General features: G+C 40.4%; 1 pseudogene; it reads right to left on the bottom strand.

Annotated features, from left to right (window-relative positions):
• Window positions 1-278: 278 nt before the first annotated feature.
• LOC103299567 (60 kDa heat shock protein, mitochondrial-like) lies at window positions 279-16,247 on the bottom strand (annotated as a pseudogene).
• Between the last annotated feature and the right edge of the window lie 445 nt (window positions 16,248-16,692).

The raw sequence follows: 16,692 nt of genomic DNA, 5'->3' as shown, positions 1-16,692 counted from the left end.
AATTGTCTGACGAACCCAAATCTCATCACAATGTATTGTCCTGACAGAGGTGAGGTGGACTTGGAGCTGGGGTTTAGGGGCTTCTCCTGGGGAGGGCGGGACCTTTTGACTTTATCTTTCAAAGCCTCCCAAAAAGTCAGATGGGGGAGGTCTATGAGGCCTGTGATGCAGATTTTAAGTGATGGGATCACAGAGTGCAGAGATATCTGGCTGAACATTATTTCCGGGTATGTCTGTGAGGGTGTCTACAGATGGAAGTAGCTTTTGTATGGGTGGACTCAGTGAGGTGGATGGTCCTCCCCATTGTGGGTGGGCATCTCCCAATCTGCTGAGAGCCTGTTTAGAACAAAAGGGGGAGGAAGAAGGAATTCGGCCCTTCCTGCCTCGTTGCTTGAGCTGCAACTTTGCTCAGTGCTCCTGGTCCTCAGGCCTTTGGCCTTGGCCTGAGTCACCCCACTGGCTCTCCTGCATTTCCATCCTGGGGCTTGCCAGCCTTTATAATTGCACGAGCCAATTCTTTATATTTCTTCACATAAATCTCCTACTGGCTCTGTTTCTCTGGAGAAGCCTGAGGCGAAGGATGTAGAAGCCAACACGTTCTCAGCTTCTTCTGATTGCATTTTGGAACGCTTAGAAAGCTTTCTAGAACGGACTCTTAACCCACTCAAGGAAACTGCTTGTCTGTGCAGACTAGATCTAGAGAACCTCTGTAGAGTTAAGGAAGGAAAGAAGGAATAGAGAAGCTACTCTGGGCCAGGAGTAGCATCCACATACACTGTCTCCTGTGAACATTATATAGAAAATATCTGAACATTTCATAGAGAAGGAAATTGAGGACACAGAGATAAAATGAATTTTCTAGAGTCACCCTGAGCTGAACTGATATCTCTGGGGGATGGTTCTGAATCACTGGCAAGGCCAGTCATAAATCTGTCTTACGTTAAATCTTGTCTTTAGACGGGCTGTGTGGTTTTCAGGGCCTGAGAGTCTGAATGAATATGACCCTCCCAAGCCCTCAGCTGCAGAGCAGCCACTGTACAGATGGTGTTGGGTAAAAATTAGGGCCACGATTTAAGGGCAGCCTTGTCCCGGCCTTTCCTAGCTGTGTGATGTTAGACAGCTTATTCAACCATTCTATGCTGGTTTCCTCAGCTGTGAATTAGAAAATTAGAAATGATGAAACCCACTTTGCCTTGCTGTTGGAATTTAACACAAGTAGGCAAGCATGTTTAGCTCAGTCCTGGCATGTGGTTTTGATCCATCACCTTCATCATGCTGGGTCACATGGCTGATCTCTCTTAACAGTGTCACACGGAGATGGTACCACTCCTCTGGCACATCGAATGCTGCTGTGGGTCCTGGTTGGCTTTTGCTGTCCATGTTGGATGGCTGAGACCAGACAGTAAGTATTTGCCACGTGAAGGGCCTCACACGTATTGGGTACGCCATAAACATTTGCTGGCTGACTGGATAATTGATCTCCCTTTCGCCTCCATCACTAGTGCTTGTCTCTTTTCTTAAACTGTTTACTTATTGCCTGCCCCTGGAAGCTCAACTGGTATCCAAGGACAATGAGGTGACCTCCAAATTACCCACCTGCTTCTACTCATTGACTAAGACAACAGCTTTTCCCTGGACCAGCTATGATGTTTTCCCCTTGGGGGCTCTAGGTCTTTCTTGGTCCTGCTTCTCAGGGGTTGGCACCTACTGGGGTCACCTGGCACTCCCTTCCAGGAATTATGGCACTCACTGCCCTCATCATTTCTCCCATCTTTTTCCTGTATTGATAACGGTGGGGTGCTGGGTTGCCATGACAACTGATTGATTAGCATCCAATTCCCGGACAGAAAACATGCAGCTATAAAGAATTACAAATGATGCCTGATTGTCTGCTGCCAATAGCCTGATTGCTGCCATTTTCTGGCAGGTAGCTCAGCCCTAACAGGAAACCCTGTGCTGTGCAATTATTGAGGCTTGATTGATGCCTCACTATAGTTACAATCCGCGGTGTTCCCAGCTCAGGAGATTTTTTTTTTTAAAGAAGAAAAAATTTCCTTTCAGATGGAAATTCTTATAAATGAGGAAGAAGTATGGAGTGGGGGAGGGAAGTGGGGCTGGCAAGGGAGGTGAGTAGGGGCTAACAGCCCAATTGGAGTTTCAGAGGTGATGAAGGGAGAGGGGGGCAGGAGCAGCAGCACATGGCTGGGGAGAGGGGGAAAGAGTTGACCACTGCCTGTGCCCCCTGCTCCCTCCAGCTCCTGGGCCTTGCAGCACGCTAAGGGGTGGTTCAGAAACCTCTTCCAAACTCCAGGCCTGAAAAAGCAGGGGTGTGTGGGAGGGAGAACAAAAAATACTGGGGCCGCAGGTGGTGTGCTGCTCAGGCCAATTACGGAAGCTGCTCTCCTGAGTCTAAATCATTTGTGCTGGGCAGAGAGCAAGCACCTGGGCCTGGAAGTAGTCAGGGAAAGAGGCCATGGTGCCAGGTGGACGCTGGGCGGAGAGTGGGCCGGTATGGGGTTGAGCCTGCAGTGAGGCTGGTGCACAGAGGCTTTGGGGCAAAAAGACCTTTTCATTTGACCCAGGGACAAGGTGCCTCTCTGTTCCTTAATTGAATAAATACTTCTCAAGCTGGTAGAGAGGGAGAAAGAGAATGAGATATCTGTGACTGTTAGGGCCAGACTTATTGCTAAAGATGCAGTCTTTTTGTTAAATTGTTGAAAGTAGTACAGATGTTCCCCATTTCCCCCTTTTGCCCCTGCCCCACCTCAGGCCTTCACCACACTATTGTCTGTGTCCATGGGCTATGCATTTATGCATATAAGTTCTTGGGTGGATCTCTTCCCATCCCCCCACCCTCTGAGATCTGTCAGTCTGTTTCATGCTTCCATGCCTCTGGATCTATCTTGTTTGCCAGTGTATTTTGTTTATTAGATTCCACATATAAGTAAGATCATGTGATATTTGTCTTTCTCTGACTGGCTTATTTTGCTTAACTTAATAAATATTCACCAGGTCCATCCATGCTGTCACAAAGGGTAAGAGCTCCTTCTTTTTTTATAGCTGCATAGTATTCCATTCTGTAAATATATCACAGCTTTTTTTTATCTACTTACCTACAAATCTACTGATGGGCACTTGGGCTGTTTCCAGATCTTAGCTATTGTAAATAACACTACTGTGAGCATAGGGGTGCATATATTCTTTTTGAGTGGTGTTTTGGGGATTCTTAGGATATATTCCCAGATGTGGGATTGCTGGGTCAAACAGCAGTTCCATTTTTAATTTTTTGAAGAAACTCCTTACTGTTTTCCACAGTGGCTGCACTAGTCTGCATTCCCACCAGCAGTGTGCTAGAGTTCCCTTTCTCCACATCCTTGCCAGCATTTGTTGTTGATTTATTGATGGCAGCCATTCTGGCAAGTGTGAGCTGATACCTCCTTGTCGTTGTAATTTGCATCTATCTGATGATTAGTGACATTGAGCATTTTTTTCTTATGTCTCTTGGCCATCTGTATGTCTTCTTTGGAGAAGTGTCTATTCTTTGCCCATTTTTTAGTTGATTTGTTTATCTTCCTTTTGTTGAGGTGTATGAGTTCTTTATATATTTAACCCATTAAATATATGGGAGATTAACCCATTATCAGATGTATCATTGGTGAATATATTCTTCCATACATACAGTGGGTTCCCTTTTCATTTTAATGATAGAGTCCTTTGCTGTGCAGAAGCTTTTTAGTTTGATGTAGTCCCATTTGTTTAATTTTTCCTTTGTTTCTCTTGCCCTAGGAGATGTATTGGCAAAAATCCCATTACATGACATGTTTGAGATTTTACTGCCTATGTTTTCTTCTAGGATTTTTATGGTTTCCACTTTGCTGAGAGTTTTTATTATAAATGAGTGCTGGGTTTTATCAAATGCTTTTTCTGCATCTATTGATATGATCATGTGATTTTTATCCTTAATTTTGTTTGTGTGATGTATCACTTTTATTGATTTGTGAATATTGTACCAGCCTTGCATCCCTGGAATAAATCCCGCTTGGGCATGGTGTAAGATTTCTTTAAGGTATTGCTGGATCCAATTTGTTAATATTTTGTTGAGGATTTTAATATCTATGGTCATTGCCGGAAACCGAACATTGTCACTAATAGAGAAATGTGAAAAGGGAATCCAGAAGGCTGGTCAACCTTAATTGCTCTGAATGGTCGGAGCTAATCACTCATTGTTTAGTTGAGACATTGGTAGTTAAAGCAACCTCCACCTGTTAATCATATGTAAATTCTTGCTGATTGTCTATTATTGGAATTTCCTGCCTAAAGGATGTGGGTGTTTCCCATAGCCTCAATAAAAGGGATAGCAAGGCCAGAGCAGTGGTAGTCCTCCCCCTAGAGGTAGACTCCCACTTGGCCCCCCAATTTCCCAAATTAACTCTTTTCCAGTCTCTTTTCATTTGTGTGCGGCCTTCTCCAGAACACGGAACCCTGAACAGGAACCCTGAACCACGCGGGACGTGGAAGGGGCTCCCACAGGTCATCGGGGATAATGGCCTGTAGTTTTGTTCCTTTGTGGTATCTTTATCTGGTTTTGGAATTAGGATAATGCTGACCTCATAAAAAGAGCTTGGAAGTCTTTTTTACTGTTGAATTTTTTGGAGTAGTTTGAGGAGTGTTAGTTCTCTGAATGTTTGGTAAAACTCACCTGTGAAGCCATCTGGTCCAAGACTTCTGTTTGCTGGGAGTTTTTTGATTACTGCTTCAATTTCATCAGCTGTTATTGGTTTATTCAGGTTTTCTGATTCTTCCTGTTTGAGCTTTGGAAGATTGCATGTTTGTAGGAATTTATCCATTTTGCCCAGGTTGTCCAATTTGTTGGCAGATAGTTTTTCATCGTATTTTCTTATAATCCTTTGTATTTCTGTGATTTCAATTGTTACTTTGCCTCTTTCATTTCTGATTTTATTTATTGGGTCCTCTCTGTTTCTTGATGAGTCTGGCTAAAGGTTCATCAATCTTGTTTATCTTTTCAAAGAACGAGCTCTTGGTTTCATTGATCTTTTATATATCTATAAATTATATATATATATATATAAATAAAATTTATTTTCACTCTGATCTTTATTATTTTCTTTCTTCTTCTACTTACTCTGGGCTTTTCGTGTTACTCTCTCCCTAATTCTTTTAGTTGTAGGGTTAGATAATTTATATGAGTTTTTTGTTTTTTTTTTTACTTCTTGAGGTAGACCTGTAGTGCTATGGACTTCCCTATCAGGACTACGTTCACTGTGTCCCATAGATTTTGGGTAGTTGTGTGTTCATTTTCATGAAGTTTTTTATTTCTTCCTTCATCTCATTGGTAACCCATTCATTGTATAATAACATGCTATTTAGCCTCCATGTGTTTGAACATTTTTGAGTATTTTTATTGTAGTTGATTTCTAGTTTCATGCAACTCCACACCTTGCTGTGAAATGTTGGGTAGACTGTTGAACCTCAGTTTTTCTCTGTGTAAATGAGGAATAAAACAGCACTAATTTCATAGGGTATTTAAAAAGATGAATTGAGAGAATGCATGCAAAGCAGATAGTACATAGCAAGAATTCAGTAAGTGTTGTGTTATTATTATAATATTTAATTCCTAACTTAGAAGTCAAATGCTTTTTACTCCTGACTTAGAAGTCAAACATAAATAATCACTTGAAAAGGTAACACATATTGGTATACCTCCAGCTAATGCCTTGCTTCTTGTTGAACAGCAGCTATAAAATACTTGTGTTATGGCCCAAATGTAAAAATAAGTCCACTTGTATTTAGGAGAGTAACTATGTCCACATTTGTAGTACTGTTTAGAGCCATTGAAAACCATCAGCATTGATGTCCCTGACTTGAGATAACCTAGACAGATAAAAGCCAGTTTCCATGGAAACAAGCTTTGCTTTCTCTCCCATAGAATTAAAATCCATTTACCCAAGACTGAATGTTTTATAAGTACCTCCCAATGAGTTCATTTGGTTTACCAAGCTCAGTGCCAGCACAGGCAACATACCATTTGCAACATCAGTTAACTTCTGTCAAGTGTTGGGACAGATTCTTCCCGTATTCTGGTTCACTTGTAGTTCAGACTTGACAAGGATCAGTTTCCACAGAGTGTTCTATGCACCCATGGCATCTAATGTTCTGTAGTCTTTCTGAGGAATCAAAGTTTGGTTAACTTTCTTGGTGAGAGAGGTTGCAGGACGGTGATACACATTTCTTTGCATGTATCTGAGGGCAATGCATACATTTTAGGGATTTTGATTCAGCCATTCAATTCCACTGTATTTGAATAGCACTGTTAACCTCCAATCCACTCACACACTGCATTTTCACCACACACCTGCAGAGTCCTTGCTTTCTTTGCTCTTTCCTCAGAGAAGGAAGTAGAGGAACTCTCTTAACTCAATCTCTGTTTCTTAGTGTTTTTTTAAAAATTGTTGTTTACATTTTTAAACTTATTTTTAAAAATAATTTTTAATTTTTCAATTACAGTTGACATACAATATTACATTAGTTTCAGGTGTACTACATAAGGATTAGACATTTATATACTTTATGAAGTGATCACCTAAGTCTAGTACCTTCTGACACCATCCATAGTTATTGCAATACTATTGACTATATTCCCTATGCTGTAATTTACATCTCTGTGACTTTTTATAAATGACAATTTGCACACCTTAGTTCTTTTCACCCATCCCCCTACCTCCCTCTCACCTGGCACCCATCAAAATATTCTCTGTATCTATGAGTTTGTTTGTTTTGTTCATTTATTCATATTTTTAAATTCCACATTTAAGTGAAATCATATGGTATTTGTCTTTCTTTGTCTGACTTATTTCACTTAGCATAATACCCCCTAGGTCCACCCATGCTGTCGCAAATGGCAAGGTTTTGTTTTCTAGTGTTGAATAACTGTTATCTTCATCATTTCCTATCCTCAGGAAGAGAGTCCTTTTCACAACTTATGTTGTCTAGGCTGTTGGAGGGCTGGGAAGATACCCCAGATTTAGGCCGGGCTGCCTGTCGCAGGAGGGAAGAAGAGGACTATGGAAGCCCACTTCACAACTCAGAAATCCAACACCTTCAGACGAGATCATTGCTGCACGCCCTTTCTTCCTCCGTGTTGGAAATCATTAGTGTTCTCTTCAGCTATTTTCATTCAGAGAGCCCCAGGAGCTTCCAGGAGCCACAAAGCTGCCCCAGTTCCCTGTCTCTTCCTACTCATTGCACTGGTGGCAAGAGGCACCTGGGCTTCTCTGGCAAGCTTTGGGGTCTTCACACGATGTGGCCTCTACCTATTGCCAGGTTTCTGCCACCTGCTCTGCTTGGAGGAGACAGATAAGGGCGGGGAGGGAGAGGAAGCCCCTGCCAGTTGGCAGGCATGTCTGTCAACCTAATGCCGAGCTGAGCAAGCTGCAGCCTTTTAGGCTGGAATTGCCTTGGAACAAATCCGTGCAGGGAATGGCCAGATCCTGGCAGAGGACAAAGGGAGCCCAGATGGAGAAGAAAGCTTGAGAGGTTAATAGACTTGGAGCAGGCTTCATTGAAGGCATCAGGGGATCCCATCAACATGCTTCCCTGGGCTCCTTGGGCGAAGTTCCAGGAAGGGACCTGTCAGCTTCTCATATGCAGCAGCACCTACCCCAATGCCCTGTTGTTTACTCCACAACTAGCTTACAATACCAGGCTTCTCAAAGGTGGGAATTGAGTCTTCATCCCTCCTTGTGTCCGCAGACTTTAGCCAGGGCCTGGCAGCGAATCAGGACTCACTTAACTTTTCCTGATTTGAATGGAATTGAGGGAAATTGGTGGAATATGTTTAGGGCCAGAGAGACACCTGGGTGCCTTAGACAAGCTAACAACTTGGCACAACTTTAAACAGTATTGTTAAATATTTTCTCAGCAATTATTTAGGGAAGAGGTTGAAGGCTGAGTGAACAAAGAGCTGTTAAGGAGGACTCCTTCCGCACTCCCCCCCCACCCACATACCTCAGTCATTTTCAGACCCCGTCAGATAAAACAAAGACCTACAGCGAAACAGACCCACCCTTCTTAGAAGCATTTGAACAGTCAGTTGTTACTTTAGCCTGCCCCTTGGGGTGGTGGTGATGGAGGTTTCTACATGGATATTTCCTTCGTGGGAGTTCTGATAAATACTTTCTCCACCAGATTTCCAATGATGTCTTAATGCCTATTGGAGCAGTGCTCCAGCCCTGGCCTGGATTCGGTTGGCCTAATCCAATGTGCAAATGCATCTATCTTTAGAAATGGGGTTAAGTCAACTACTACTGATTTTGTTTTGTTGTGTTAAAAAAATGTATGTATTAGTATAACAACTTTAAAGGCCCTTTCAACAGAAAAATAAATTACTCTCTATCACAAGAGTAATAGGTTTTATTTTTGTGTATTCTGAAGACTTTGACCATAATCATACACATTTTACATCAATGTAATTCTAGTGAACATAAAATTTTCTTTCTTCTTTCTTCTCTTCACATTACATCAAATGTTTTTCTATATTGTTCCATTCTTTTTCTATTTTAATAGCTGTATGATATTTCATCAAGTGGATAAACAAACTATTTAGATTGTTGACATATTTTCTGCTATCATAAGCAACCATGCAATGACAATTTTGTGTTATAGCTTTTTTTCTTGTTGAAATTATTTTGTTTAGGGTTCATTTTTAGGAGAAGGATCAAAGGCAGTGGTGTGCTGGAGCTGGGTCACACCAGCTTGTGAGAGCTCATTTTGCAAACCTCTTGAACTCCCTTGAAATCAGCTGTAATAGGTAGGATGATTTACACCACAAAAATGGACATATACTGCAAATCAGGGCTTTTTTGTTGTGTTTTTAGAGAGCTGGCTTGCTAACAATAATGATCAAGGGGCATAAACTTGTTTATAGTGCTTGCTATATTACTGATTGCCATATTATTTTAAAAGAACTATATATATAATATACACATATAGCACACATATATCCAGTTTAATTGAGACATTTTAATTTATTGAGGTGTAATTATGAAATATTTATATTTCTTCAATAGTTGCTAAGTTGTGTTTTGTCAAAACCCCCTTTCCCACTGGATTTGGGCTCCCTTAATACAGGTTGCCCCCCAAAGTGTATAAACACTGTAACAGATGATAGCTCAATTTTGAAAATGAAATGTACTTTAATAAACACTGCCTTTATAATTATTCAGAGTGTGTGTACATTTTTTGGGGGGACACCCTATGTATCTGATTCTTAAATTTAGAGAAAAATGCAAAGGAATCACAATGGCTAAAGCAACTTTGAAAAAAGGAAAACAAAGTTGGAGGACTTGTCACTACTTGACTTTGAACTTATAAATCTCTAGTAATTAAGAACAATATGGTGTACATGTAAAGATAGACAAATATATCAATGGAACAGAATAGAGAGTCTGGAAATAGACCATACATATATGGTCAATCTATTTTCAACAAAGTTGCAAAGGCAATTTGGTTAGTGGAGAAAAGATAGTCTTTTGAACAAATTGGGCTGAAATAAATGGATAGCCATAGGCAAAAAATCCCCCAAAACAACAATAACAAGAAAATTCTATTTATCCCTTGCACCATATACAAAAATTAAATTAACATGGATCATATACCTGTGAACCCCCAAACTACACAACTTCTCAATGAAAACATAGAAGAGAATCTTTGTGATCATGGATTAGGAAAAGATATCTTAGCTATAATACAAAATGTATGATCCATTAAAGAAATACTTAATATTGTTAATAACATGGCAAGGACAAAAACAACTTCATAGATAGTCAATAGCATGGTGATTACCAGAGGGGAAGGGGACTGGGGGAGGTAAAAGAGGGTCTATGGGGGTAAATGATGATGGAAGAAGACTTGACTTTGGGTGGTAAACACATAATACAATACAAATGATGTAGTGTAAAATTGTACTCTTGAAACCTATATAATGTTATCAACCAATGTCACCCTAATAAATCAAATTAAAAACTTAATATATTTGACTTAGAACTTCTGCCTTTCAAAATATACTAAGATAGTAAGCAGGTGAGCATAAACTAGAGGCATTTATTCACAAATCAGAAATCTTATAAAGGACCTGACTTCAGAATTTATGAAGAATTCTCAAAATTCAATTAAAAAACAGTTTTTAAAATGGCCAAATTTAAACAGCACTTCACCAAAGACTACGCTGTTGGTAAATAAGCACATGGAAATATGCTTAACATCATTGTTTATGAGAGAAATGCAAATTAGAAGCACAATGAGAAACCATTCATTACACACCTATTAGACACCCCTGAATGGAAAAGACGGGCCATCTGAAGTGCTGGTGAAGTCGTGGGGGAACTGGAGTGCTCAGCTGCTGCCAGGAATGTGAAATAGCATGGCCACTTAGGAAAGCAGCTCGGCTGTCAATCATACACCTACTATATGACCTAATCCACCCCTAGGATTTTATCCAAGAGAAATGAAAGCGTGTGTTCATGTAGAGACTTGTACTTACCAGTTATAGCAGCTTTATTTTGTCATAGCCCTAAACTGAAAGCAGCCCAACTGTCCATCAAACTGAATGAATATAATAAACTGTGGTATATCTGTTCAATGGAAAACTATTTAGCAATAAAAAGGATTACAGTTCTGATATAACCTACAACTTGGATAAATCACAAAGTGATGTGCCAGGTGAAAGAAGCCAGACACAAAAGAGTGTATGCTATATAATTTTAGAAATGCAAAATAATCTTTTTTTATATGTCAATTATATATTTTTAAAAAATTTATTTATTTATTGTCTAAAGTTTTACATATGTCTCCTTTTCCCCCGATTGACCCCCCTCCGCCCCCGCCAGTCATTCCCACACCCAGCAAGCCCCCACTGCCCCAGTGTCTGTGTCCATTGGTTATGCTAATATGCATGCACACAAGTCCTTTGGTTGCTCTCTACCCCCACTCCCCTGTCATTTGTCTCTGGATCTATTCTTGTTCATCAAATTATGTTGATCATTATATCCCACATATGAGTGAGATCATGTGATATTCATCTTTCTCTGACTGGCTTATTTCACTTAGCATAATGCTCTCCAGTTCTATCCATGCTGTTGCAAATGGTAAAAGTTCTTTCTTTTTTAGAGCGGCATAGTATTCCACTGGGTAGATGTACCACAGTTTTTTAATCCACTCATCTGCTGATGGACACTTAGGCTGTTTCCTAATCTTAGCTATTGTAAATTGTGCTGCTATGAACATAGGGGTGCATATATCCTTTCTAATTGGTGTTTCTGATTTCTTGGGATATAGTCCTAGAAGTGGGATTACTGGGTCAAATGAAAGTTCCATTTTTAACTTTTTGAGGAAACTCCATACTGTCTTCCACAGTGGCTGCACCAGTCTGCATTCCCACCAGCAGTGCATGAGGGTTCCTTTTTCTCCACATCCTCACCAGCACTTGTCGTTTGTTGATGATAGCCATTCTGACAGGTGTGAGATGGTACCTCATTGTTGTTTTGATTTGCATCTCTCAGATGATTAGTGACTTTGAGCATGTTTTCATACATCTCTCGGCCTTCTGTATGTCCTCTTTCGAAAAGTGTCTATTTAGGTCCTTTGCCCATTTTCTGATTGGATCGTTTATCTTCCTTTTGTTAAGTTGTATGAGTTCTCTGTAAATTTTGGAGATTAAATCCTTATCTGAAATATTATTGGCAAATATGTTCTCCCATGCAGTGGGCTTTCTTGTTTTGTTGATGGCTTCTTTTGCTGTGCAGAAGCTTTTTATTTTGATGTAGTCCCATTTTTTTATTTTCTCCTTAGTCTCCATTGCCCTAGGAGCTGTGTCGATAAAGATATTGCTACGACATATGTCTGCTATTTTGCTGCCTATGGAGTCTTGTAGGATTTTTATGGTTTCCCGTCTTACATTTAAGTTCTTTAGCCATTTTGAGTTTGTTTTTGTGTATGGTGTAAGTTGATGATTTAGTTTCATTTTTTTTGCATGTCTCTGACCATATTTCCCAGCACCATTTATTGAAGAAACTGTCTTGACTCCATTGAATGCTCTTGCCTCCTTTGTCAAATATTAATTGAGCGTAATGGCTTGGGTGGATTTCTGGGTTCTCTGTTCTGTCCCATAGGTCTGCAAAATAATTTTTAGTGAAGGAAAGCAGGTCAGTGGCTGCCTGGGGATGCAAGGGATGGGCAGTGGTTTGAGGAATTAGATTACAATCAGGTAAGAAGGACGATTTGGGGTTTGATGTATAGGTTCATTATCTTCATTGAAGTGATGGTTTCATAGGTGCTTCCATATGTAAAAACTTATCAAATCATATATTTTAAATAAGTGTATTTTATTGCATGTTAATTATACCTGGATAAAGTTGTTAAAAATGATTAAAAACTGTGAGCATAAGGTCATTGTACCATGATATACAGTATCCAAAAATAATATTCCATCTAAAAGGGAATGTCCCCCAAATTTGGCCACTATGTTTCCTATGAACATCAATATTATAACATAAGGCAAACACAAAAATTACATAGATATGTCATACATGAAATGGATAGAAGGTAAACCACACCAAAATTTTCCACAATTTAATCAAGAAATGAGATTCTGTGATGTTTTAGGATAAAAGTAAATATGGAGTCGCTCAATAATTAGCTTGGGAACTGCCAAAATAACCCTTAGCTGATGCCTTTCTATATGGCAAAGTGGACTTGCCTGGGTCTGGGGCTGCAGAGTAACCCTGTAAACTTCTGCAAACCTAGTCATTCACATGGACATTGACACATATTATAGCAGGGATCACCATGTGTTAATAGTATTATCTAATCTTTTGCTTAGAAAGATCAGAGTCACAAATGCAATAGAAGGAATATTTTTATTTAATTTATATGAAATTTGGTCAAATTCAGTAAAAGCCTTTGAATGTCATTGGAAAAACACACACACACAACAACAACAACAACACCAAGGGACACATTGCTAGGTTCTGCCCATTTCTTTTTTCTTTAACTTTAAACAAATTTTTATTACACAAAGTTCACATAGTTGGGTATTACTCTACTTTGTATGCAATTATTCTTACTCTCCACAGAAAAGCTGCTTCTTAACTTCTCATCAGGCGATGGCAAGCACTAAAATCCTGATATTAACAGGATAGTAGTAAAAATGCCCCAGTGATTTAAGTTGAAAGTAATACATTGATACATGGCTCTTGCATTTAGTTATCAAGAATGTTCAGCCGAAACCGGTTTGGCTCAGTGGATAGAGCGTCGGCCTGCGGACTCAAAGGTCCCGGGTTCGATTCCGGTCAAGGGCATGTACCTTGGTTGCGGGCACATCCCCAGTAGGGGGTGTGCAAGAGGCAGCTGATCGATGTATCTCTCTCATCAATGTTTCTAACTCTCTATCCTCTCTCTCTTCCTCTCTGTAAAAAATCAATAAAATAAAAAAAAGAAAAAAAAAAAGAATGTTCAAATGTATTTTTATTCAAAAATACAAAATAAACTATCTGTAGGCATGGACAATGACAGCAGCAAACCATTGTATGTTATCAACTGAAACCAGAAACTGATGTTATAGTGATTTTCATTAAAAAATGTATTTATTGATTTCAGAGAGGAGGGGAGAGGAAGAGAAAGAGATAGAAACATCAATGATGAGAGAATCATTGATGAGCTGCTTTCTGCACACTCTATACCGGGAATTGAGCCCACAACCTGGGCATGTGCCCTGACAGGGAATCGAACCATGACCTCCTGGTTCATAGGTCGATGCTCAACCACTGAGCCACACAGGACAAGGCTTCTTTTGTGTTTGTTTTGTTAATCCTCACCATTGATTTTTAGAGAGAGTTGAAGGGAGGGGGAGAGACACAGAGAGAGAAACATTGATGTGAGAGAGACACATCAATTGGTTGCCTCTCGCACTCACCCCAACAAGGGCTAGGAATCAAGCCTGCAACCAAGGTATGTGCCCTTGACCAGAATCAAACCTGGGACCCTTTAGCCCACAGGCTGATGCTCTATCCACTGAGTCAAACCAGCTTAGTGGTTTTCTTAAACATTAACCATCCTTTTCTTCAGCCATTTTCTTCAACTGACTTCTCTGAAGTTATAGGTGAGGAGCACTGCCCTGAGCTTCCTCACATAGTTCTCATTAATGATAGAGAAGCACTATTCTAGGATTAGAACATGCCACCTCCCATACCACCTCTCATTCAGGGTCTTCCTCCTCCTCCTCCTCCTCCTCCTCCTCCTCCTCCTCCTCCTCCTCCTCCTCCTTCTTCTTCTTCTTCTTCTTCTTCTTCTTCTTCTTCTTCTTCTTCTTCTTCAATATATATGTTTTTTATTGGTTTTTAGAGAGAGAAGAAGGGAGAGGGATAGAGAGATAGAAACATTAATGAGAGAGGAACATCACTGATTGGCTGAATCCTGCATGCACCCACACTGGGGATTGAGTCTGTAACCCAGACATGTGCCCTGACCAGGAAACAAGCCGGTTGACCTCTTGGTTCCTAGGTCACCCTCAACTGCTGAGCCACACCAGCCAGGCGGGTCTTTCTCTTCTTCAGGAATTTCTGTGACCACAACTTCTGCTGTTGTTAACAGAGAGGCCACTCCAGCAGTATCCAATAAAGCAGTTCTTACAACCTTAGTTGAATCAATGATTCTTTTTCCCACCATATTCACAAAATCTACAAGCATAGTGTCATAACCAACTTCTGAGGAACTTTGCATAATTTTCTCAACTATCAATGATCCCTCAACACCTATCTTCTTCACAATGGTCACCACAGGAATTTTGAGTGCTTTTTAAATAATTTCTCTATCAATTTTTTGATCTTCATTAGCTGGAGTAATGAGTCCAAGGCTGGAATGCACTGGAGCAGGGCACAACTCCCTCCCAGAAAAATGCCTTCCTCAACAGCAGCTCATATAGCATTGAGGGCATCTGTGATTCTGCCTTTATTTTCATTCACTTCAACATCACTTGTCCCACCAACCTTCAGCACAGCTACTCCATCTGAGAGTTTTGCCAGATGTTCATTTAGTTTTTCCTTTTCATAGTCACTAGTCATGATATCTAACTGCTCAATGATTTCTTGAATACGTTTTTCAACTTGAGTCTTGTCACCTTTCCTTTCAAGAGCATGGCATCACCTTTGGTCACAATGACCTCTCCAACTTCTCCTGAGCCATAAGGCTGAATATCTTCAAGACTTAGAGTCCATCTTTCTTCTCCCACCACAGTAGCAATAGCCATGACTGTAAGCTGGTTCTTTCTATCATCACTCAAACCTGGAGCTCTGACTGCTACAAACCGAAGACCAACTTTTAACTTATTCAAAACAAGTGAACTTAGAGCTTTTCCATCAATATATTTAGCAATTATGACCAAGGGCCTATGGTGAGCATTGGAGTTTCAAGAACAGGTACAATGGACTGAACACTAGACATTTTCTTTTCACTCAATAGAACACAGGCATCTTGGGATTTACATTTCTGACCTTTTGCTGTATTAATAAAGTATGAAGAAATATAACCTCCATCAAACTTCATGAGGCCAATCGTTTCTAATTCATCATTCAGTGTTTTTTTTTTTTTCATCCTTTACTATGATGACACCCTTTCTTCCAACCATTTTCATTGGGTCGAAAATTATGTTGCCAATATTTTGGTCTCCATTTGCAGAATTGGTAGCAACCTGAACTATTTCTTCAGGGGTTGTTACAGGTTTAGGCTATTTCTCAAATTCAGCAATTATAGCATCAACAGCTGATATCACACCTCTCCTGAATTCCGCTGGATTAGCACCTTTACTAACCTTCTCAAAGCCTTCCTTGGCAACACAGCGTGCCAGTCTAGAGCAGTGGTGGTGCCGTCCCAGCCTCTTCATTTGTATTATTGGCAACATCTTGAAAAAGTTTAGCATCAATGTTTTATATTTATCTTTTAAGTCAATGGACTTAGCAATGGTCACACCACTTTGGTTATTTTGGGACTTCTTCAGCTCTGTTCAGTAATCACTGTTCTTCCCTTTGCCCCCATAGTAATGGCTACAGCATTGGCTTAAAGGTCTACACCTTGAAGCATTAAGGCTCAGGCATCTGCACATAAGCCTGTGTGAGATGAGGAGCCAGTGCCCTGGACACTGGCCTAGTCTGGTGAAGGACTTGGTGTAATCGAAGCATTTCAGTGGCAAGTGAGGGACCAGGTTCTGCCTATTTCTGAACCTAGATTTCTGCTTTTGTCTCTTTGCCTGGAGCAAATGTGGTTTGAATTCCTGCCCTGAAACACACATGGATGCTTGTTCCAGCCTAGGAACAGCCCCTGCATGATCATCCTTGGATCTCAAGAGCAGAACTGAGTGGGCTGGATTAGGCAGCAGATTCCTGACCTACCACCAGATCTGTGCACACAGTAGGACTTACTTGTCTTTTTCATGGTACAAAATAACCTGGGCAAAATATTTTAAGCAAAAGAGGAAGTTGATTATCTCAAGTGATTGAGAAGTCCCGGCAGAGGGCTGGCTGGCTGTAGGTCTGGCTGGATCCAGTCCTTAAATGATGGCATCTCCCTGGTCTCTTTCAACCTTTTTTTTTTTTTTTCCTTCTTGTTATTTCCAGATGGTGGCCT

This window comes from Eptesicus fuscus, chromosome 6, assembly GCF_027574615.1.
Source record: "Eptesicus fuscus isolate TK198812 chromosome 6, DD_ASM_mEF_20220401, whole genome shotgun sequence".
Lineage (NCBI taxonomy): Eukaryota > Metazoa > Chordata > Mammalia > Chiroptera > Vespertilionidae > Eptesicus > Eptesicus fuscus.
The sequence above is the reverse complement of the archived record's forward strand: the minus strand, read 5'-3'. Positions and strand labels throughout refer to the sequence as shown.